Source organism: Siphateles boraxobius, unplaced genomic scaffold (genome assembly GCF_051911475.1).
Source record: "Siphateles boraxobius isolate OS27281-9 unplaced genomic scaffold, OSU_SipBor_1 22, whole genome shotgun sequence".
Classification (NCBI taxonomy): Eukaryota; Metazoa; Chordata; class Actinopteri; order Cypriniformes; family Leuciscidae; genus Siphateles; species Siphateles boraxobius.
In genome coordinates, this window is record NW_027508833.1 from 19,017,533 (window position 1) to 19,043,659 (window position 26,127).

The 26,127-nt window shown below is 38.1% G+C and overlaps 2 non-coding genes across 2 annotated transcripts; both read left to right on the top strand.

Moving 5' to 3' along the window:
- Window positions 1-8,123: 8,123 nt before the first annotated feature.
- On the top strand, window positions 8,124-8,206 carry trnal-uaa (transfer RNA leucine (anticodon UAA)). Its single transcript has one exon. It is a non-coding gene; the product is annotated as a tRNA-Leu (tRNA).
- A 5,973-nt stretch (window positions 8,207-14,179) lies between these two features.
- On the top strand, window positions 14,180-14,262 carry trnal-uaa (transfer RNA leucine (anticodon UAA)). Its single transcript has one exon. It is a non-coding gene; the product is annotated as a tRNA-Leu (tRNA).
- Window positions 14,263-26,127: the final 11,865 nt, after the last annotated feature.

Here is a 26,127-nt window from a genome sequence, read left to right on the forward strand (position 1 = left end):
AGCCACTTTCTATTTGTGTAATGCTCAACAATCTTTTGATGCACATCAGAACTATATTCTTTGGTTTTACTCATTGTGATGGATGATTAAAATAATTTGGCCTTTGTCTTTCCTCATATTTAAACTCATAGCTAGACAATTTCATGTTCCTAGTCACCCTGGTGTGCTAAAAAAAGGAAAAATTAATAGGAATATACTTGTAAAAAAATCTAGGGGTGCCAATAATATATATATATAGCACTGTATTTAACTTAACAAAGAAGAAAAACATGAAGGCCTATATAAGCTAGATTTGGCAGATTTCAAATCAAAATAACCCCCAAGAACATTTTCTAAATAAAATATTAATGAGGATTGAAGGAAGTGTATTATCTTTGTTCAGTCCACTTCGTGTTGTGACAGATGGCACAGTTGTCATGACGATGGAACAACAGAAAGAAACCGATGCTCAAGTTTTGTGCCAGAGACGCTGATGTGATATTTCAGTTATGTTTGACTCAAGGTTTGTGGTTTGCTTGATCAAAGTCAGACGGTTGTTTTATGTGAAAGGAATGGAGGAATTTGGTTCTTCTGTAACTGTCACAACAAAAAGAGAAAGTGAGATGGGAGAAAAGAGAAAAAGGGCCCTCAGGACATGAAAATGTTGTAGGACAACAGGAGAGGTGAGACAACATTGATAGGGGCATTAAATATGGCTGAAGAACAGATGCATGAAGCTGTCAACACATTAATCTTTGATTAATATCACTTTCAAAACAAGAACAACCGCTCCTGACCACCAAACACTTCAAAGCGCTATGCTCAACGTCAGCAGTAATTGACTAAATGTTTTGTTTTGAACAATACTTTTGCTCTTCTTGAAATTTTCTGAATTTGCAAATCATATTAAATGTCTATCCAGGATTTTGCATGCAAGCCTGTTACCACAGAAATAAAATAAAATAAAATGATTGAGACAATATTTTCTTTATTTATGGGTTTATTTTTATTAATGGGTTTATCAACATTTGCTACCAAACTAGAAACTGGGTGAAAGCCAACTGTATATTGGTTAAGAATTTGTGTTTCATTTAATTTAATGTTTATTTTATTTTATTTTATTGCTCAAAGTTCAATCTCTCTACATAAAATAAAATAGGACAGAAATAATATATATAGGTAAAAAAATAGGCCTAAGTAAATTAGAAACAATTAAATAAATAAAACAATTATGTAATTATTATAATGATTAATTATATCTCATGTAGAATGTGATGAAAAGACTCATGCCGAGTCTATATCTCCTCAGACCTGAATACATGTGATGAAAGCATTTGAGAGCATGTCAAGCCCGCACATGAACTTTATGATAGCAATCAGATTCGGATTGAGATACATCCCCATGCAATAAGGGACTTGAAATGAAAAAGAACAGGAATGTGTGTGGAAGGATCCCTTTAAAAGCCTGGTGCCGTGACCACCAACATCCTTGACCCGCACAAATATGACCAGATCCTATTGGCCTTGCTCATGTTTATAGCTTCCCAATGTGAGCGTTACTTTTTAAGTCATCAGATAATACAATAGAGGCTTTCTCCTGTCTGGGTCAAGTTTTGGGATAACCAGACCTGATTCTGTGTGACCTGAAATCTAGACCCTTATCAGAGCTCTGTATCATGAGAGCTCAACCCTGTTATCATAAGCTCTGTTTGAAATCGCAAACAAACTGCAGGAAGAGGCCAAAGACAACAGAGAGAGGCAAGATGAAACAAGGAATCTCCCAGAGATAAAAATCAACTGCAGGCTGTCCAATGTCCTCCAGGGGTCAGGGCCAAAGTTCAAAACCATATGTGTATGTAAGGATTCAGGAAAGAGAATTCACTGTGGAAACCACTGGTCAAATATTCAATGGATCCAGGAAAAATAAAAAAGCAAAATGCCATTAAAATTACTAAGGATTAATCAGAACAAAGACACAATTCTCTCTCATATATATATATATATATTTATGTGTGTGTGTGTGTGTGTGTGTGTGTGTGTGTGTGTGTGTGTGTGTGTGTAGTCCAATATAATTAAATAATAAACAAATAATCATTGAAATCATTAATCATCTCCAACATCCCTCAAACAGGAAAAATCTCAAGAAATAACTATTTTAAAGAATCAAAATAAAAATATATAAAAATTATAATTATTAAAATCTCGTTTCGTTTAATGAATGATTTATCATCATTAAATGTCCCATTACATTTAACTATAAGAAATGCTCACTAACCTTTGACCTTTCTTTCAGCATTGAGGACAGCGCCACAGCTTTACACAAAGACAGGATGTGAGTTGTACTGAATATAAATCAATCGTTCATATTGCCTTTCAACGTAAGGTTCAAAGGTCACGCGTCTCGTCTCAGGCGGTTTAAATACTCAAGCATTTATTGCACCCTTGTTTATGGCGAGATGAAACTGCCGACCAGAATGCTGAGCTTGTAGTAGAGATTGTTATGCTAGTGCAACCTGAGATTACACACACAGATCCTCATGTGGGAAAGGTCAGCATGCTGAGTGTGTGTGAAGAACTGTGAGAGAGTGTAGTGTCTTTGCTATTCCTCCTTGAAATATGGTCTCTTCACACACTGCGGCAGTCATTTGTCACCCTGGCACGCTGTCCCGATGTCCTGTTCATATTTATGTGCTGGCTGGCAGCCACTGTCCGACTGCAAGTAATGAATAAATGACCCTCTGCACACATACCTCCTGCTTCCCTTCTGCTCCTTGGCTCAGCATCACGCCATTAGTTAGTAGTGCCTTGCTAAGACAAGCTTCCATCACTATTACTATTGCGAATACTGAAGGTTAATGAGGCAACAAAGTATTAAACTAAATCGCAGAGCACAAATTACACAAAAACACAAATTATATCTCTGGAAGGTGTGCTGTTATATTTCTAAACAATCAGATTTATGATTGTGGACATCAAAATGGAAGAAAAAATTCCCCAGACTTGCAATGAAGGAGGACCCTGAATCATGAGATAAACAAATATCACAGAGACTTCCCAGACAGCAACATAGTGTCGGCCCAGATCCAGTGTGGGGATGAGTTCCAGCAAAGTGATAAATCACAGCTAGGACCCCAGTAGTATGCCTGATCTAAAGCTGTTCTCGTGATTCTTAATGTAATCAATCAAACTTTAATTCATATAATAAACTTTTATTTTTAGTTAAAGTGAAAGAAATTGCATTTTTAGGTATGTTTTGGGACATTGTTAATTGTTATTAAGCAAATCCTTATCAAATTAACGATTAATAAAAGCTTATTTTTGTGCGATTCTTGCACACTACTAAGTTATGACCGCAAAATGCTTTTACCAGAGTGCATGATTTTATAAACGAATACATTTTGATGTTTCCAACATACAGTATAACCAGCTCTGTATGCAATTCCAAAAGGGTCCTTGCACCATCTGTGCTCTGGACCGAAAAAGGTTAAAATATGTTTCTTTGCACATGGATATTTCGACATTCTCACAACCAAAACTGAATGGAAAACATTTGTAGAACATAAATTAGTCAGCTGGCCTGTAGCATCTCCTGTATCATTAAGAATATCAAAGGCAATGGAATGAGAATAATTCATCATCAGACAATGTGCATTAGAACAACAGCAGCTCCATAAAACCCACCATAATCAAGCACAAAGATCTTTTTGTGAGTAAATATATATGGTTTATGTTTCTACCCAGAGCTTTTGACAGATATACTGGTATGGCAATAATGAAAGGAGCTTTCTTTTAAGTAGATTCAATCAATAAATTGATATGTTCCAGAAAACGTCATTGTTTACAGCTGTTTGGAGGACAGCTATAAAGATGAATAAATGAAAAAGGCTTAGGCTTGATTTATGAACCCAGAGGAGCTTATTAAATACACTCAGATCTGTCAGCCTTTACAGTAATTCCAGTTAAGAGACATGAGCAAGGACACATGTCATGCTGTTGTTTCTCTGGAGCAGATGTCCTTCAGCACGGATCACACAATCCAAAACAAAATTGCCAATATGAAACCTTCTTTTGTAATGTAAAGCTCTTTTAAATGAATTGAGACTGAGATTAAGAGGAAACAGATAAACAGACAGACAAAGACAGATTGAAAAGAGAGAATGTTTAGATTGCAGTTCTTATCAGGTCCTCATTAAAGCTTGGTTTGGGATTCGGAGAGAAGGAGTCAGACCTGCCTCAGATAAACCTGTAGATATGACAGCAATGCATTATTGAGTCAGACTCATCTGCTCTCAGCATGTGGACAGAGCAGAATGTGACAAATGGTATCTGAAAACAAATATCAAGAAAAAGGAAAAGTAAATTACATTTTCACCTGCTTGAAATGAGGATAGCTGCGTGGTTAATGCATTAGACTTAAGATCCAATGGATTTGTGTGGGTTTGAACCCCACCTCTGGTGGAGAAATGCAAGTTGGTGGTAATGTGCTTAGTCATCAACAAAAGAATCTGAAAGTCTTAAAGATAAACAGTACTGTGGTTATGACAGTACAGATACACAAACTTCTGTATGTTTGATAACTTGCTATGGTGCTACACCATAAAATTCTTTATTGGCATCTGTGGTTCCATGAAGAACATATATCAAAGCAAACTTTCCATTACACAAAAGTTTTTTTAGAAGGTTCTATGGTTTATCAAACATTTCTTCACACTAAGCAAAAAAAAATAAAAAATAATTCTTTTAAGAACTGTTCACTAAAAGGTTATTTTTGGAAACCAAAAATTGTTCTTCTAAAACACCTTTTTGGAACTTTTGTTTTTAGGATGGTAGGGCTGTTCCTGTGTGGTGACATTTAAAATATGAATACGCTTGTGTTGTAGTTTAAGCAACTTTAAACATTAAAGTTATTGTAATCTACAATGATAATAACATTAATGGAAACACCTAACAAGATGTTAAATAAAAACAGTTAAAGTGAGGGAATAACATTTTGTGACGGAGCAGAACAGGTTTAAAACACAAGCCCAAGTTCTGTTACTTGTAGAAAATTTGATTACCCTACCTTGGGAATTTCACCCAAGGAAATATTAATAACACCTGGAGGTGTTATTAGGTCACACTCTCTTTTCATAAATGGTAGGCTGGAAACGTGGGTAATGTATAAAAATACAAAGATTTTATTGGTACAAAAGTTAATTTAAAAAAAAGGAGGAAGAAATTCACTTTAAAGTGTCCTTAGTGATACTGTATAGTATCTTACAGCTCTCTCCAACAACAACACAAAAATAACTTTACATAAAGACTAAAATTTACAGTTTACAAACTTAAAGACAGAAAAATCAACAAAATACACTCACTGTTCGAGGTGCGTGCATGGCTCAAACGGATTTACAATTGAGTCACGAGACTGAAAAAAGTGATTGGTAAATCATAAAAATAATACGTACTGATTGTTTCCCTCCAAAACTGTCACAGCTCCTAGAGGGAAAGAGATTTTACATGAACTATAAAGAAAGAAAGAAGAAATATTGTTTCTTTATATAAGAAACAATGATATGGAATATAACAAAAATGATGGAGAGTCAATTCATGAATTGGGGAAATGAACTAATATTGCATTGTTGATGAGCACTTAACTGAATCATAATAATACATACTATATGTATTTTAAAATCTAATGGTAGTGAAGCAATTTCTGTTATTGGAAAACCTATACAATTAAAAAGCTAAGCAATGATAAAATCATCAGTTTCCACTGACATCATCTGTTCTGATGTTTTAATTCAAGACCTGACTTACAGCTTAAGATTTCTTCCTCTTTCCTGTTCAGTTTTAGCACCCCATTCGTCCAGCGCTGAGGCAGAGGTGTTTACTGTCTGCTCCAGGTGCTGTTACGAGGGCCATAGCGGGCCAGGCCTGGGGAGAGCGAGGGGCCACCCTGGATAGCATAAACAAACACCCCAGAGAGCCTGCTGTTTTGATAATGTCCATGATTAGCTCAGGTGCTGGGTTATGACCCTGCCGGACCCACAGGCCTGACGGGGGCTGTGTGTGTTTTCCTTCTTCTCTGGCAAGGAAAAGATGCAGCTGCTTTTACCAGGCCAACATTTAAACCAGAAGCCCCTGACAGGACTGACTGAAGGGAAATTGTAATTGTGTGGCTTAAAACTGCAGTAGGGAGTTTTGAGAAAATGTTGACTTAGCCTGAAAATTTGAAGAAGCACAACTTACAGGTCCAACCCCCTTGCTCTCTGCTGCACTACAGCCCTCCCTCCACAGCTCCTCCCCCACAGCAGAGCCTGCCGTGAACGCGCAGGCTAGTAAGCAGGACCAGCGATGACGGCGGATTATAAACAGTTATGGAACATTCACTAATAGGGACGAAACATCAACAATATGCTTTACATTGACTATGGCCTGCCCATACTTTAACTACAAACTTGGTCCTCAAATCATTATGTATTTTGCAATACATGTAACTTTATAAGGTTGCACTCTTTCTATAAGTTATAAATAGCTACTAAGATAACGTTAAAGGATTAGTTCACTTTAAAAAAAAACTTTTGCTGATAATTTACTCACCCCCACGTCATCCAAGATGTCCATGTCTTTCTTTCTTCAGTCGAAAAGAAATTAAGGTTTTTGATGAAAACATTCCAGGCTTTTTCTCCATATAATGGACTTTAATAGGACACAAACGTTTCAAGGACCAAATGACAGTTTCAGCGCAGCTTCAAAGGGCTTTAAACGATACCAGACGATGAATAAGGGTCTTATCTAGCGAAACGATCGGTCATTTCAAAAATAAATAAAAAAGTTTTATAAGCACAAATGCTCGCCTTGCTCTGTTCTGTGATGCACGTTCGGGATCCTGTTCGAACTCGTTCATCCAAATGAACGAATCTTTTTTCGAGTCATTTTGTTCGTTGAATGAACGAAATGACTCCTAAAAAGACTCGTTCAAAATGAACAAATCTTTTTTCGAGTCATTTCATTCGTTGAATGAACGAAATGACTCGAAAAAAGATTCGTTCATTTGGATGAACGAGTTCGAACAGGAGAGTCACGAACGACGGTACGCACTCGGGCTGTGCAAGAGAGGGGTGATCAGCGCGTACACGAGCGTGATTGACACTGCTAAGACATTCCTCCTGGCTCTGATTGGTTGTTTCTGACCGGGAGCGGTGTATTTCTGCAAATGGCAGTAGGACCACAGGGAGGAGCCAGAGGAGCTTGATTTTTTTCACAGATTATCTGTCAAATATTCTACTTTCAGGACATAATGACAGTTTTAACAAATATTTGTTTACAAAAGCTACCTACTGGAGCTTTAAGTCCATGTTTATTAGCTTATTTATGCACCTAAATGCTGAAAAAATATATTTTTGGCAGATTCAAAAAGGTTTTTTATTTCAATGAAAAATTGGCAGAAAGACTAAATATACACGTTTTGGTCCAATATATTGGGTATATATATTCTTAATAAATACCACATACTGATCTAATGGTAAAACAATAAGACAGTTGCTGAAAGTCAATAATTGAATAGCCTACTGTACCATCCATCAACACCCTCCTGATGATGAATCCTACACAACTGAATAGAGTGAATAAAGTGTCTTTGTTGGTTTTAAATTTGTCAAGTGTGAAAAAACATGAAAATCTCCACATCACTTTGGTTTATGGTTCAGTTCTCACTATTAAAGTTGTTAATTAGCATGTTACAAACACATATTAATGCCTTATTCTGCATGATTCATATTCTACATATTCTACATATTCTACATCCCTAAATCCCACCCTATAACTAAACTTAACAACTACCTTACTAAATACTGCTGGCGCTGCTCTTAGTATTAAGGCAGTATTTGAAACATATTCAGCACCACAATTCATTTTTGGAATAGCCTACTGCAAATCAGTTTTACAGGAAATATTAAAGAACGCTCTCAGAAGCAATATTGATATTGATAAGCAGTAGGCTAATTAAGAGTTTATTGAGACAGAAGTCATAGTTAATAGTTAGTTAAGTGTGATAATTAGTTCCTAATCTAATGTGTGACCAAAATGTCCTACCCCAAATTCTTGTTTCAATAGCAAAATCATTATGAAGGCTTTCAATAAGTGAATAACACACTATCCTAACCAGGATGGCCGAGTGGTTAAGGCGTTGGACTTAAGATCCAATGGACAAATGTCCTCGTGGGTTCGAACCCCACTCCTGGTAGTTCAATAAGAATTTTAAAATTACTTTAGTAATGTGGCTGGAGTATAGTAAGATGGCTGTACTAATGCAGTTACATTTCTAACAAAATTACCAAGATGTCTGAGAGGTTTAGCTGTTGGACTTAAGATCCAATGGGCAAATGTCATTGTGGGTTCAAACCCAGGCCGATCTCACGGTAATTCGTACCAATTTTACGAGGTGGCTAATTCGTACGAATTCATACGACCTCACTCGTACGAATTAGTACGATTTTTGCTAAATCGTACATATTTTACGAGTTGCTCAATTCGTATGAATTTGTATGAATGACCTACCCCTGACCCCGCCCCTAAATCTACCCATCACGTGGGTTCAGACAAATCGTACGAATTCATACGAATTAGCCACTTTTTAATCACTCGTACAAATTCGTACGAATTGGTCGTGAGAAAGCGTTGTCAAACCCCACTCCAGGTAGATTAATGTGAATTTTAAATGGGGTACAGTAAAGCAGCAGTACTATAATTACATTAATGCAGTTGCATTACTAACAAGCTTGCTCCTCAAAAATTAGCATCACAGGATGGATGAGTGGTTATGGTGTTGAACTTAAGATAAGTTGGTAGGATACCTTCTTTGAACCAAAAAATTGATTTGAATCCAACTCATGGCAGATGCATGTTTATTTAAAAGAGGATTTTACTAATGTATATAACACATAAAAGCTAAGTAGCCACTATACGAAGATTTGACGGTGGAATGGAGTGATTGACCAATCAGTTAAGACTCTCTGGAATACTTGATTCTCATTGGTCAGTCTTCAAAATTGATAAGAGTGCACATATACCTTTTATGGGGAGTATTTTAACTGAAATGCTGCAAGCCATGCTCGTTTTTTTCTTGTAAGTCTTTGGCATAAAATGCAAGGCAAGGGACACAGACATTTTTTTCAGATTTGCTGTTGCTTAAAACACATACTTTCCAGGAACTTCTTCAGTTTATTGCTGTGGTTGTGGCAGCCAACAACAGGACAGCTGAACCCTGCACTCATTTGAATTTTTAGTTATGTTGAAAAAGTTTCTGTTTAATTAATTCAGTCGCTCTTTTTATTGTTTTAACAATAAATTCCAATGGAGACCAAAACAGGACAGAATACAAACGGAAATTAGTATCCATCATGGCGGTGCTCATATTTTGCTCAGGAAAAGGGTGGAAAATCTCTCATATAACTCATATATATTCCTTTTCTCCTCACATAATAAAATCATTTAAAAACTCAAATCAATATTTGATGTTAGTTAATTTATTTCATGTAAAGTACAGTCAGCTGGTCATTTCAACCACATTCAACCACATTCAAGAGGTTTTTTTACATAAAAATTTCGGTTTTAGACATCTTTAAAAGTAAACAAACATCTAGTGAGAGAGAAAAAAAATCAACTGGTACATAAATAACTCTTGACATTTGATGAAAGGATGAATCAATATACACAGAAACCACCCAGATCGCAGGAATCAAATGAGGGGTGAGTTCAGCTGGAGGGAATGTAATATGTACCCAACACCCTCTCTTACTGAAAAGAGAAAGAAAGAAAGAATGGATGGAGAGCTTGGAGTTTGTGTTGTACTCATGGACCAGCTGTGTAAATCTCTCACTGTCCTCCTCAGGGGGAGTGCGGACTCATTTTTAGAAACACTGGTATTCCAGTAACTTAAGAGCACTCTTCGGGCATGTAACTGTAGAGAGATCAAGAAACAAAGACTGCTGTAGAGCTCCGTACAAATCCCCGTTCAACACAGACTAAAGCTCTCAGGTGGCCTGAAATAGGTAAAGAGGTTGTTAAGGAAGCGAGGAGGCAGTGCATATTAATAGCTTGAGTTATTGAGTCTCCAATAAACCAGTTCACTTCGGTCTGTCTACCTCATTTTCCTCCATCCCTGTGTCATTTTTCGGAAAAGAACCAGTGTGTTATATTGATTTGCAGCACCCTGCGGCAAGCGAACCCTTCCCCCGTGACCTGTCAGGTATGACGCACAAAAGAAAAGAAAGAAATAACAGATAGAAATTAAGCACATGCTGGGAATCACTCGTCTACAATATCAAGAAATCATTCGCACCAAAAGTCACCACAATTACCCAAAGAGAGCTCTCAGAAAAGATAATGACTATGTGCTCTTCAAAGGCAACTATCTGGCCCCCCTTTTGCTGAGATCCAGCAGGGTTTTTCGGAGATGGAAAGGGTGAAGCCCCCAGCCAAGAGTGCTGCCCCTGTTGATGGAGAAGCCATGGAAAAGCAGGAACAATTGAAAGCTCATTAGCATGGCAAAGGTCTGCTCATTACAAGGGATCATTATAGCTGCTCTCAGATGAAAGGGCTGGTCAGACTCCAAATAAGGAGGTGTGCACTATTCTTAAAAAGAGTGCTAGAAATAAGAAACAGAGGATAAATCCCCTCACCCTCGATCTAAATTGACATGTCTGGTCTGCCAATATATGCAAGTTGCAACACACCATCAATAAAACGATATAACCTATATATTTAATTGCATTATGTTGGGACATGTTGCCATTAAAAGTCACCCTGTGTTCAATCAACTGTATCGTTTTCCTAGGCAATAAAAGCAGGAATGTTCAGAAGCTTTTTTGTGGCCATTACTTTTAAATGTGTGACAAAAATATAAATTGACTTTAGAAAATAGACCTATCGTTGGTAAATATTCATTGGAGTAAAAAGTGTGAGAACTAGCTCCAATCTGAATTTGCAAGTCCATCAGTCTCATCAGGAGAAACACCAACTATGTCAGAAAAATAGAAAGACCCATTGTGTTTTTGTTTCTCATTTTTCAACACCAGGAATAAGTTGCCACATGGAATTACACACAGTTAAAATTGGTGGTTAGTAGATTTTCTTTGGTAAACAGTTTGAATCTCTTTTTTTCATTCAAGCAAGTCAAAAAGGATTAGTCTGTTGATGTTTTAACCACTATGTTGTTGCATTCCTTAAAAAATAAGTGGAAAATGCCTTTTGTATTTGCCAAAAGCCAATTTTCACTCTCATCTTGAGCTCGCAGAGTATGGATTTTGGACCCTACATGTACACACAGAGCACCACTGCCATAACCACTAAAACACAGCAGTGATCTCCTTCCCCCAGAGCAGCAAAGTCATTATCAGCTGTCCAGGTCTTACTTATGAGCTCCAAGCTCCCAGGAGACATCGGGATAAGTGTGCTGGTCAGTGGGGGAGGTGAGGGCCGATGGGGTCCTGCTCCTAAACGAGGGCCTGAGGAAGAACAGAGGGATTCAGAATGATGAAGGAGTCTTTGAAGAGCTGGAGATGGAGGGATGATGGCTCTTTGAGGTCTGCTTGAGCACTGAAGGGCTTTTGTGTCGAAACCTCTTGCAAGAACAGTTCACGTTACTGCAGGACAATGGCTGGTTAAACTGCACACAGAAAGGGGTTAATCCACAAAGAATAGGCCGGTGGCCGGTAAAGCTAGTGACACAGGGCCTAGAGAAAAGCATTAGTCAATAAAGCACTAATTAAAGCATTTGCTTGGTGAGCCGTACAGAAGGCGATCAAAGCAGAACGCGGTTGTGTCACAAATGGGGAAGATGCTTAAAGGGACGCGTTCACTCGGCATTAAGGATGGATAAGAACACACACTGAGCAGCTGCACAATCTGTTTAGAAACATAGTTCTACCAGAAAGACTCGGGAGATAGAATGATATAATAACACATATATTTATTAACAGCCCAGCAGGCAAATGTTTATAAAGTTCTTTGGCATAGGCCCGTCCTTAGCGCACAATCCGAGGGTAGCGGAAACTGCATGTCCTGCCTAAGAAAGAAGGCAGGGGCGCAGATGACCCCCCGGAGGGTGGTGGAGGTGGGGAGGATGGAGGGGAAGGGGACCATCTTGGTGGAGGAGGGGAGGATGGAGGTAATTAGCAGCGTCAGCATATGCGAACTCAGACAAGTCTAAGTACCAATCTTTTATACTGCAAATATTATACTGCCTTAGATGTGAAGGCAATTAGTGGCGCAGCGATTGAGTCTTCCTGGTAGAACTTGTGCTAAAGCGTGCATATCCAGTTTTAACTTCTTCATTGATTTAGAAAACATAACTTAATTTTATATAGTGACCAGGATCATTAAGATCAATGATATTAAATGGAATGTAGTAATGTATGTGGTTGCATTACTAACAAACTGGTTTCTCAAAGTGGTTCTGAAGTACATGTAAAACGAACAAAGGGATATTAGCAGCCAAAACAATAACCAGGATGGCAAAGTGGTTAAGCCATTGGACTTGAGATCTAATGGACAAATGTCCTTGTGGGTTCAAACACCACTCCAGGTAGGTCAATTAGAATTTTAGATAGAATATAGTAATATGCCTGTGTATGGTTGTGTTACTTACAAATTGGTGTCTAAACATAACAAAGTGACTAGGATGGTTAAGGCGTTGTACTTAAGATCCAATGGACAAATGTCCCTCTGGGTTTGAGCCTCACTCCTGATAGATCATTGTAAATATTAAATGGAATATAGTATTGCAAGTGTAATTATTTTAACTACATTATAATGATGTGGCTATTTGTGGTTGAGTTACTGATAAAACTGGTATCTCAAAATGAAAGAATCATAAAATGGCCAAGTGGTTAAGGTGTTGGTCTTAAAATCCAATAGACAAATGTCCTTGTTGGTTAAAACCCCACTCCTGATTGATCGTTATGGATTTTACAGGGAATATAGTAATGCAACTGTACTATGATTGCATTATAGTCATTTGGCTGTATGTGGTCGCGTTACTAACAAGCTGGTTTCTCAAAACGAAAGCATCACGTAGTGACTAGAATTGGCATGTGGTTAAGTCTTTGGACTCAAGATCCAATGGATAAATGTCCTTGTGGGTTCAAACCCAATTTTTGTCGATGATTGTGATTTTCAAATGGAATATAGTGATGCCTGTTTTGGTGGTTGCGTTACCAACTTGCTAGTTTCTCAAAGTGGTTCTGAAGTACCTGTAAAAGTAAACAGGGTGGCTGAGTGGTTAAGACATTGGAATTAGGGGCAAATTGGGCAAATGTCCTTGTGGGTTCAAACTTCAGTCCTTGTACAATACTGCAAAATCTGTAGATAATAGCATCTGTTAAACGATAAAATAGAAATGGAGTCAATGGACATATGAAACATGTTTAGGCAAGACTCAGTGTTCTCCACACAGAAGACAAAATATTGGTGAAATATTAATTTCAAGGTGAAACATAGCCATGTGCCACGGTCATTTTAATAACCAGATGTTTTTTTCCTCAGAAACCTCTTTCCCTGCTCTCCCATGTGTACTATGCGTGCTTCTTACAAAACAGGTCTTGTCTCACATGAGCACTTCTCTATATGAGTGCTAATAAGAACCATGTCAGGAGGGATGCATGCTGTTTCACAAAGCGAGAGGAACTGAGCCCAGCGACTGACAGGTTGTATATAGATGCTATCCACACCTTCTACAGAGTCCCTGTTGATCCCTCCGTCTCTATGGCACCCCTGCAATATTAAGCCACCAGAAACCATGGTTACTGATTTATGTGTGCTTTCCATCCTCACAAGACTGAAGCAGATGTAATGAATGGAATCATTATGTTGCTTCATTATGCATTCAAAAACAATTTCATGTGATTTACAAACAATAAATTACAACACATGGACATTTCTCCAATAAGGGCTAGTATCAGGTATTTGATTAAAGGTTCAGGCAAATGTGTATTATAAATGTCTTTATAGCACACAATTCCAATTAGTTTTTTCAAATTCAATCTTTAGGACTGGCTGTCCACACTTTCATTTTGCAATCAATGAGATCAGATCCATTCGTTCAGATAGTGTAGTCAATATTAGGCATAATGGTTACCGTAATAATGACATCAAATAATGCTGGTTACTAAACTAAAGTCCTGGTTGGGACTCTTGAAGTGCCCTCTTAAAATAAGTGACCAGGATGGCCGAGTGGTTAAGGCGTTGGACTTAAGATCCAATGGACAAATGTCCTCGTGGGTTCGAACCCCACTCCTGGTAAATCAATGTGTTTTTTCATTGGAATATGGTAATATGCCTGTATGTGGTTGGGTTACTAACAAGGTGGTTTCTCAAAGTATTAGCATCAAAAATAGTATCTAGGATGGCTGAGTTGGACTTAAGACAAATGTATATGTTATGGGAATAACTAGCCAGACCTTCATTGACATTTCCATACATTGAGTATGATGATACATATAGGTTGCATCACAAGTGGTGAAAAAGCAACTTGCAATACTATTTGATCTTACAGACTGACACATTTCCAAAATAAAATTTTAAAGATCAGATTTTGTAAATTGTTGCTGCAAAGTACTAAACTGCCTTGATTCAGATTTAACAAAAATTTGTTTTTAAAACAGCCATTGTATCCAGATGCCAAATGATTGCCCATGTTTCCCTTTCTAACAACCATATTGGTAAATCATGCCAGTGGCATGCCATTACAGCTCAAATAGATGGTTTTAACAGTGGCCAGATAATAATCCACATTTATTTTTCCTTTGCCTCACTGAGGTTATGTATGTTTATTGATACCCATCTTTAAAAAAAACAGCGATGAAAATGCATTAACAGATGTAAATGTAAATCCGTATTTGCCCACCTTTGATTTTTGGATTAGTGAGATCATGCATTATAATTTTCTTTAATTCTCTTCTCTGCTTGGAATAAGATATTATCCCGACAAATTGAAGCTCATTCATTAGGTGTCATCATGGGGTTCGAACCCCAATCCTGGTTGAGCAGTTCAATTTTTAAGTAGAAGCACATGCTGGGAGATTCCTCAAAGTGTTTCTGAAGTAGTTTTTTGGCATGGCATTCAATGTTTTTTTCTCTGTCCACCAACTTCAACCACTTAAGCACATTTGCTTTATTGCTGAGCCCCAAATACAAACCCTCGTTTTGACTGAATTGTGTAGGAGTATCCATAAATTGGGGAACTCTGAGTGTGCCCTGGTTGGGGGGTCACCAATAAAGGCCCACTTCCCTTTGGTTGTGTGCTGCTGAACAGCAGGACAGGCCTAGTTTTTCTCACCCAGCCTTCCCATCTGACAACAAATAAACAGTCAGAGGTCTTTAATGTGCCATACAGATGACACCTCCGATCTCTTCCTTTACAAAGAGTTCAGGAAGCTTTGGGTGTCAAGACAAATATTATGGCAGTGGAGATTCATTTGGCGTGTGTCTGAGGCTTGAGTCTTTCCTTCTAACCTGAGCGTGAGCTGAAGGAAGAGTGTGGAAATGAAAAACACAAGAGGAACCATCTGTCTGGTGGACAGATCTACATTTGGTCAAACACTGGCCTGTGTGGAATTAGGACTTTAATGAAGAGTCAAAACTCGCAAAAACACTGAACACAATAAGTGATGGCTCTATCAGCAAGTTTTAAATGGGCCTTTTTAATGCCACTCAAATTTTCTTATAAAACTATCCATTTCATAACGAAAAAAGTTTTATAATCTAAAGAATGTTGAGCCATATCATTTACCCATGATTCCTCAGTGATGCTATGTAGAACAGGTCTAATTATCGCTTTATCTAGCCAGCAGGTATCTTCAAACCTGATTAACACCTTGACCAATTATGCAGATAAATTTGCGAAAACATTTGCCTCCCCACGAGGTGTTGTGAAACGAGATTACACCCAAACTAATTATAAACAAGTCCCCCAAGTCCCCTAATCAGATATCAGCTCTGCGACACACTTAATCTTCACAGGAAATAGAATGAATCAAGAAGGATCTGAATGACTCAGGCACCATTTTGCGTGCCATGCTTTTCCACAGTCTCTCATCACAATATGTGAAATTAGAACTGTCATTTAAACCAAAGGGTCCGTTTATTAGGAGCCAGCCTGTCTCATCAGTGCAATTGAAAAAACATGTCCAGAGCATTCTAGTGCTGGCTCTGAGAGAGCACCAGATCCATTCCCATTCGCCTGCGAGACAGACACGGAGACGGGAACCGGTGCAGTCAGACTGAGAGCCGGGAAAGAGAGGATTATCATGTGGCGTGGTCTCTGACCACCTCATTTCCTTCCCCTGAGCAATCTCCGTCTTCATCTCTCGCCTGCAGCTACACATGCTATCACTTGCCATCTTTATGTCTCTTGAGTGTCAAAGCTTTCTGTTTTCTAACCACTCCACCCTACCTAATGTACCACTGACATCTGAACAGACTGATCTCTCGTTGTGGCTAACAGTCAACGCTGTTTTTGGATGATTTAGAAGGCTGCACTTCTTGTCGCTAGGTGGGTATTTCAAGGCACCAAGCGAACTTGATAATACCATTAATCATCTAGGGTTGTGTATGGCATTGGTTTTGTACCACAGTTCTCAAGTCAAGACCAAATAGAGGCATGCTTATGAACTCTGCAGATCAGAATAGCATACTACCTATACTATTTCTGCAGCATGTTAATTTTGCAGAGCATGCAAAAGTATGGAATATACTATACTAAATTGGATCTGTTAGCATTTCCTATTAATCTCAAAAAATGACCTGCTACATTTGCCAAAATATGCAAAGCATACAAGGAATAGACACTTCCTACAATGAAATGCAATCAACTTTTCCACTTTTATTTTAAATTAGAAGTAATATGATCTGCAATGTCCTTCTTGACCTATTATTAACCTGACTGCTAAAAGACATTTTTAAACAAAATGAAATTCAAATGAACCCATTTTTTTTCTAAGAATCCAACATGCCATGTGATATGATCATGTGACATCAATGTACTGTTTGAAATGTTGGCTGAATTTATAGCACACTCGCATACTTGTCTGTTTCTATGGCCCTGTTTACACCTGGTATTAAGATGTCTATCGGATCACAAGTGGATGAGGGAGACACATTCCCGTTTACACCTGGTGTTTTAATCTGTTTATTTTGTCCACTCGCTCTACTATATTGATTTGGTGCTCAAGAAATATTTTTTGTATATGAGTGTTGAAATCAAGTCATGAAATACAACCATGCTGCCTAATATTTTTGTAGAAACTGTTATATTTTTTTTTCAGGATACTTAGAATAGAGTTCCAAACTTTTGGTAGTGTAAACTGTGTAAACTGAATTGAATGCAACAGTTTGCAAGAACGGTTTTATGAATGACTCGCTCAGCTCGTATTTCATGAATAAGGCCCATAGCCAGTGTGATTTATTTTCGGGAGGGTTCTGGAAATGCATATCCCTGTTCAATCTCTGAACCCTGTGGCCTGAGTTGAAGGGGAACTCACGAAATATGAATTAGATGGATGGATTTAAAATTACAGGGATTAGGTGCAAATAAGAAACCTTGCTCTGTCTGCTTTAGCTTCTCCCAGTCTGTTAAATCACTTGAATTAGTCTAATGGTCTTTATTGACGTCTGTTTAGCCTGTTTCATTCAGTGGAAAAAGCATGCCTGACTTGCAGCGTGCCATGCAGTAGTGGGTACTACAAATTAGGAACGGTTTCCTCTCCCAGCCAGCCCACTTTTCCCAACATGAGGCTTTTCCATGATGGAAAACTGCTCCGTCAGCTCTAAAGTTGCAAAACATTCAGCACAGTTTGTGTTGACCTGCGGCTCTGATCAGTCTCCTGAACTGTTACATTCTCAATGGGCTTAATCTCCATTTTTGGAGAGGGGCGTAAACCAGTCCCCCCTCGGTAACCCCCCTGGCCCCCTGCTCATACTTACTTCCAACATTCCAGATGAGCAGCTGGTTTCCAAGGCAACCACAGTAAGCATGGATGACTACAACCATGCAGTCGTCTTTTGTCCTTTTGGTTGATGAGGTAATAACAAGGCCGGTCACCTTGCGTCTAAAACACACTGGGAGTTGCTCTGATTGGTGACAGCTTGTGCATGCTTAAACACAGCTGGCTGAGGACATCGCTCACTGTCACAGGCATGGCAAAATCAGCCAGATGAAATACGACCTACTCAGATTCAATTTCAGTCACTCTTCCTTTGGAAGGAGATAACCTTGAGCCTTAAATGAAACATACAGCCAAAAATGAAACATTTATTCACCCTCATGTTGTTCCAAACCCAAAGACTTTAATCCCGCTCAGAGTGGGCCGAGTAGGACCAGTTAGATTTGGTGCTGTAACCCGGATGGGAGTCAAGTTTAGGGGGGTGAGTGTAACAGATGTAGGCCAGTAAGAGCTGTGCATGTAAACCTCACTCCCCTGGCCTCAAGAAGCATGTTAGCGGCTGTCTCCCATGCCAGAGACCCCAGTTCAAATCCCGCTCGGACTGGGTTAAGTAGAACTGGTTGGATGATGCACTCTAAGTATGTGTGTTTATATGTGAAAAATAGAAATAGAATTAAAATCTGTTCATCATTTAAAACTCACCTATAACCAAAGCCACTTAAAGACAAGTCTGTAACCTTAGCTGAAAAAAAGGACTTCTAACTTTGCAGTATGCAGAGAAGGAGACAAGAGGCCGTTTTTTAATGGATGTAAATGGAGAAGAGCCTTCACTATGTTTTTTTTTTTTTTTTTTGGTGAGGAAAAAGCTTATCTTTTAATGAATCGACAGCCCATCAGCTAATCTTCAACATGTTTGCTCTTAAACATTAGTTTTCAATTGATTCTGTATTTTTAGAGTTTACACCAAGAAATAAATGATGTCCAAAAAAACATTAGACTTCATTGAGTTTCATTATACTAGTGTAATGCCCGTGCAAAATCTGTTTTTGTGTGTTTTTAGTAATTGTTGGTTTGGTATGTTTGAGTTGCTGAATAGCCTAGGCTATTACACAGGAGCCTAAACTCCGAGAAAACGATAACGTTAAGCGTTAGTTTTTAAACCACAACCCTCTAAAGTCAGAATGTTTATTTTTGGGAGTGGCCACTCGGTGTGCAGTGTGAGCCAGAGTGACCAGTGGCTAGAGCGACAAAAGCCAATATGTGCTTCTTTTACCGATATATTAAACGATATCTTTTGCATTTCTAATCCAAACAACGTCAAACTTGGCACTGCACTTACTCGTGCCCGTAGAAAGACACCTGTCAAGTTTGAAATCCATCGGACTAACGGTTCGTGAGATATGCGTTTAACAGACACACACACACACACAGACACACAGACGTTCCTGTAATTTATAGATAGATGTTCAAAAACACTGAAACATTTTTCAGAATATGCGTGTTTGTGTTGCACAAGAATATTTGGCAAGCTAATATAAACACTTCTTTAAACTGATATTTAATTCACAGTAGGTATAGAATGACGAAATTGAATGCTCATATTTTCTGTCAATCTCATGTGTACCTGCATGCCCGCCCATGTCCTAGTTCCATCTACTGCCACTAAGGCGGCAGACCATCACATCATTGATTGATTATTTGTGATCTTGAGCGATGATTCATTCCAAACACTCATCATCTCTCAGCATGCTAAAAACAACTAAAGAGACAATGTCGGTAAGTCATAATTCCATCTTTTTTATTCTGTGCCAAATGCATCTGATAGCCTTATCGTGCGTCTGTGACATGTCATGGCATGCCCCAACTGCCAAATACAGACGTTCCTAATTAACTTCCAGGCGAGGGAACATGAAAGTTTCAGGGTGCATTTCACCAACAGCTCATGCAACCCAACAAAGGGTGGATAAATTGGCTGTGGGCCTCTTCAAACCCCATGCTCCTCTCAGGAGGCCTGTGGAGACAGGTAACTTGTACTACCATCTGGGCTCTTACAATGAGAATGAGCCTCCATTTATATTTAGTAGCTTCTTCCAAATTGGGCGGCTTCCTTTCAGGGTGGTCAGGAGGGAAATTGGTTCGCCAAGATCATGACAGCCAAGATCATGTTTGCAACAAGCCAAAGATATTGGAATATTATACGTAAATTATTTCAGGTGGTGATTTGCATTTCAAAGACTGAAATATTATATATGAAATATATATTTAAAAAAAATTATTGGATGTCAATCAATTGTGGAAAGATTTGCTAATCCAAACATGCAAGTGTAGTATTTTAATAATAGTATTTTTCATTTTATATAATTATACCACCATTCAAAAGTTTGGGGTCAGTAAGATTTTTTGCTATCAGTAAGAATTCACTTTTATTACTTTTATTAATTAACGTTTTAATTACTTTTATTCAGCAAGGCTGCTTTGAATTGATTTAAAAAGGACAGTAATGATATTAATAATGTTACAAAAGATTTCTGTTTTAGTAAATGCTGTTCTTTTGAACTTTCTCTCCATCAAAGAATCCTGATAAAGAGAATGATGGTTTCGGCAAAAAATATGCGAGCAAAATATAAACAGCAATGACATTATTGCATAAACATTAATGAGCAGCAAATCAGTATATTATATTGATTAATGAAAGGATTATGTGACACTGAAGACTGGATTAATGATGCTGAAAATTCAGCTTTGCTCATTTGATAATATTTTACAACATTACTGTTTTTACTTTATTTTTTATCAAATAAATGCAGTTTTGGAGCATAAGAGACTTAAACAACATTTAACAAAATCTCACTGATCCCAGATCTTTGTATGGTATACTGTATATATATTATGTTTTATATGTTGTAACTGAAATGCATTTACCTAAAATAGAAGCCACTAGCAACCACATAGAAATGCACTACAAATCATTGCATAGCAACACCCTGACAACCAACTAACAACCACCAAATTTTGTGAGTTTTGAATGAGCAAACACCATTCACATTTTTGGCAGAATATAAAATAATATAGTTAGTTAATATTATTTTTCACTACTTGTGCTGCTTTGGTTACAAAAGCAGCAAAGAAAAGTCAAGAAAACAAACTTTTTCTTTAGGCACAAAAAGAGTGGGGAAATTAAACAATAAATATAGCTAATTTAAATATATGTTGTCTTTAAATAAGGTCAGCTACAGATGGCCTTTCTGTGACCTCTGAATCAACCCCTGGGAAATCACTGGGCAAGGGGGAGGGTGCGTGTGTTTGTGTGTGTGTGTGTGCGTGCGTGCTTGCGTGCGTGTGTGTGTTTGTGTATGTGCTCTCTTTGTGCCACTTTGAAATCCTTACACTAAATTTCTTCCCTAAATAATTACACACAACCACAGATCTAAAGGCCAATTACATTGCAGGTTGAAAACGAATTTACTTCATCATTTTAACCTTATAAATTTTACTAAGCAGTTAGCTGGAGCCGTGACCGTGGGATGGTGAGTGAGTGAATCTCAGATGGTTTCGATTGGAAACCAGGTGAACTGATAACCTCAGGGATTCACACTCAAAGCCCATGGTGTGTCCTCTGGGCGGCACAGACACACATCTTGACCCCTGATGAACTCACTGATGAGCTGGTGGGGATCCGTTTTATACACATCAGGTTGCCTGTAACTTTTGCGTCTTAGTTTTGTTAGCATGTAGCCATCCGTGTTGCTCCCGCCCTTGTGTTTGTTGCTCAGGGTCAGCTGTCATCCCACCCTGGGGAGATGTGAGAGAGTCAAAAACAACATCCACAACACAATGCCCAGGAACACTAATGATTCCATGTTTATCTATGACTGGAAGATGCAAAAAAGTTAAATGAAATGTGGCGCAATATAGGAAATGGCATCTCAAAATGTAATGTAATACTCAAACCCACTTCTAACCAAATAATTACTTGAAATAGATTTATGCAAAGTTAAACTGGTCTGGCAATAAATGGATGGACTTTAGCGTGAGAGTGGACTCTAGACCAAAGTTTCCCATTGGACCTAGTTAGGGAAATAAAGTTAAAGGAGGGTTGCCCAAGGAATATCTGGAGTAAAATGAAATGGCGTTTATATACTTTTAACAGTGCAATTGTCCGGATTATACGGACTTGCTCCTCCTTAAATTTTAATATGTAGGGTGAAACACTAGACTGATAAAAAATTAAAAAAGCTTTCCGTGACTGTGGAGAAGAAAAGACTTGGAATGGGGCTTAAAAGATTATTCCAGATCTTCGTTTCTCCAGATTTCCTGGAGGTTGCCAATTGTAGTAAAAACTATAACGTGTGGGGTGCCAGGATTTGAAAAACGGCTTCTCTTAAGACTGGCCAAAATCTTTACAAGCCGCTTCAAAGCTGCTTCATATCTGCTTTCTAACTCCGTATTCATTTTCACTTCAGCCCACAACGTTGCCTTTTCATTAGAGTTAAACCCCATGGAAACCACTGTAGCAAAAGAGGACTCCATTTAACTGCACCCATTGAGCCTCTAATGCTAATAGACAAATAACAAAGTACCGCACAGAGTTGAAAGCGGAGGCACATGCATTTGGTTAGGACTGAATGGAGTGTAAGTCCTTCTCCCAGACCTCCTCTGATTCCCGTGAAGAGCGACTTGTTGGTATTTCCCTGAATCAGACTCTTTCTTCCCCGTTTCCCCCCTCTGCCGGTCACCCATTTCAAAGACGGGTCCAGCTGGGACGTCCCACCCTCTCTACTTCCATCACAGCAGTGTCTTCCTGTCATCCCCCACTTTCTCACCTTATCCTCTCTCCCGTTAGTCACATAAGCCCATCAAAGCAAAGACCACCACTTTTCTGACTGTACTTGAAAGCACCCAAAACAAAAACAGCAATCAAAGCAAGCATATAAGACATGTGCGTGTGAAAGTCAGGGCTGCCAATGTAGAAAACGTTAACTTATGAGGTTAATTAAATGTGTTTAACTGTGTTAAATTTAACACAGTTAATGCATTTAGCTAATTGGACATTAAAATGTCTAAAGCCTGGTCAGAATGCAAGCATCGGCTGGGCTCTTGTTTATCAGTAAATGACTTTCCATAGAGCTAATTTAATAGGGTAGACATGTTTCCCACACTTTTAGAAATCACTTTGTCCTTTCTACTCTTTGGGAGACTATAAATATATTTTAAAGAGGTTATATTTTGCTTGGAAAGTATGAAAGACCATGATTAAGTATCTGTTCACTTCAGCAGTGTCCTGCGTGAAGAAGCAAGCGGTAACCAGTAATCTCACCTCAGAAAACCATTTTTTCACATGAATACTAATTCAATTAATAAATAATCATCAAGCATTAGTTCTGGCAGGTCACGTTAGTCAAGCTCGCATCAGCTGACTCTCAGCTGATTCACGTCTATTCACCTATTGGAATACGAAGCCCATCACTGTATACATATATAAGCTCCTTCAGTATTATCAGCAGCTATCGCATTTCTCAGGAGATAATTACCCTCCTCCATCCCCAGCTCCTCCTCTCGTCAGTCAGGATTTGGTTTTCAGAATAAATTCTCGAATTATGTTGTACTTGAATTAAACGAAAATTAAAGAAAATCTTGAATTAACGATATTGCATGCATTCATGTTGGTTCTGTTCTGTTTACCCTAAGGGGGGTTATTGCTGCTGCTCTTATCCATGCTAGGCTGCATGGATGCGCAGGGAGTTCTCGCCCAGAACGGAACCATACCGCCAATCCAAAATGTATGCTAATTGTCAATCGTATTTGACGATAGTGGTCCTGACTGAAATGAACGTCCTGAAAAGAGATGTCAACAACATAAAAAAAAACATTTTCTTGTTTGTTGCAGTTGTCGCAAAGTTTCAGGCTTAATTATGAAACTTTTAGACAAAATGCAGAGGGATTGACATTTCTATAAAGTTTTGTTTTTAAACTGTCACATGGAGTGTATCCAGCGCAAATAGACATTTAGTCCTGTCATGCCTATAAAAAGATACTGATGATTTATAATATGTGTACCCCTCCACTTATTCGATCGTTCCAAAACCGAATCCTAAATTAAATCTAGATGAGACTTTTTACAAGACTTATTTGCATGTGTTTAAATTACGTAATTTAATTAGCACGGAAATCGATGGCAGCAACATGATTAACTTTCAACTTCAATGATTCACATATGAAATTAAAAAGATTCACATGCTACAGTTTTGAAGTAGCTTTAACAACAGTAATATTTAGTGGACAATTTCATGAAAAAACGAAATGTGATAGTTGTCACAAAGTACAGAAAACATTATTTGAATCTCTTGGCAGCCCAGGTGAAAATACAGAAGAAGGACGAGTTTTGTCAGTTGTGTTGAGCTTTGTCACTCTTTGAAACAAGCCAACAAAAGCCTGAATGACTTATAAACACAGACAGACACATAAACTTCTTTTTTTTTTATTTTTGCAGATAAACTGGTTATTTTCTTGGGTTTCTTGTCCAGACATGAAAGTCAGACAGAAACCAGCCCAACTGTAAATGGAGTCTTATTGATTTTACAAGGAAAAACCTTGAGCTCTCACCCAGGTGAAGAGAAAACAACAACTCTGCCTCATTTCAGCTGAATGGAAATAAGCCGCTCGATTGATTCCTTTAAGAACCGTGTGAACACTGTGTGAATGGCTTGGTGGAGATGTATTCACAAACTCTATTCAGTTGATGCATTCTTAACTGTTTTACTGAGAATGACAGAATTACTTCTTTTAAAGCTGGAGGCAGCAGTAAACATCTCAGCATGGCAACTGGGCACCAGCATTCACCTCTGATGTTAGACCAGTATCAGTTTCTCCAGGCCAAAACTGGACCGTGGGATGAGTTAGAATGTCATATGAGTAGCTAACATTAAACTGCATGCTCTCACTTTAGCTGCTAATGAGACCCTTTCAGCACTGACGGTTTGACAGACTGAGTATTTCTGTTGAGGATAGACTGGAATGTGGAGACATCTCTCCTATAGCAGCCTGGATGTTTGCATAAGCAAAATGTTCACACGCCATCCACAACACTGAAACCTTATTTCATTTGCGACGCAAATTCATATTCCAAAAAAAACGAACTTGTTTGACATCACTATAGAATGATACTTTAGCTTCCAAAAGTCTAAAAAAACCAAGGCTAAATGAACAAACATTATGACATCATATAAATGCTTATAAGACCGCTACTTGCTGTTCACTTTTAATTGTAATAAGTATAATAATCATAAATAGTAAATAGTGTATATAGTCAACATTTGAAATGGATCAAAACCTTTCATCAAAGTCACACATGCATTTTGAACAATACCCATTCTTGTGACAATAACTTTGATTAACTTTTTTGATCCACATCAAATCTTGACTACTGTATATTAAAGTCCCTGTGAACCGGAATTTGCAAACGTCTTTACTTCAGTGTTGTGACGTATTTCCAAGTGAAACAAAGTCATCAGAGAAGGAATGCCACTCCAGGGCTGAAGCAAATTTTCAGATTTTGATTAAAGATTACCCGCGATAAACACATTTTTTTTGTGTGTGTATTAACTTGCACAGATTAATTGTTCACCACAAGACTTGTAATGTGCGCTAACAAAGTAAATAGGGTCAATTTTGATTGCATGATGATTTTAAATACTTAAATAATTAAGTAATAATATAAAATTCATGTAGAATGTTTTTTAATAACTAAGGGACTATGTAGATTTGGCTGGTCATCGTCACAGAAAAAAGGGTGATCAGGACCCTGAAAAGGTTTATTTCGAGATAATGACAAGCTGACTGTACTTTTCTCTACTCATTAAATGTTTACTTGTAAATAAATACATGGGCATGCATGAAATATTGATATGAGTTACAATTATTCAAATATGTGTGAATACAGAGTGTGCAGAGTGACACATGCTATGATAAAACTAATTATACAGTTTATTGGTCAGTGACTGCATAGTGCCACAACTGACTTAATTGAATCAGGTATTCCAAAGAACTGCATAATAATGTTTACTGACACTACAAAGAGTCAGTGAGGGGGAAAAAAATCTTGATGAAACCTTAGCTAAAAAAACCCCCCACAAATTTATAATTATTACTCAGCAGTTAAGTAAATAACCCCCAGTCTTTCTCTTCACCTGTATGGAGTGTGTATCATTTACACAGCAGTGGTCTA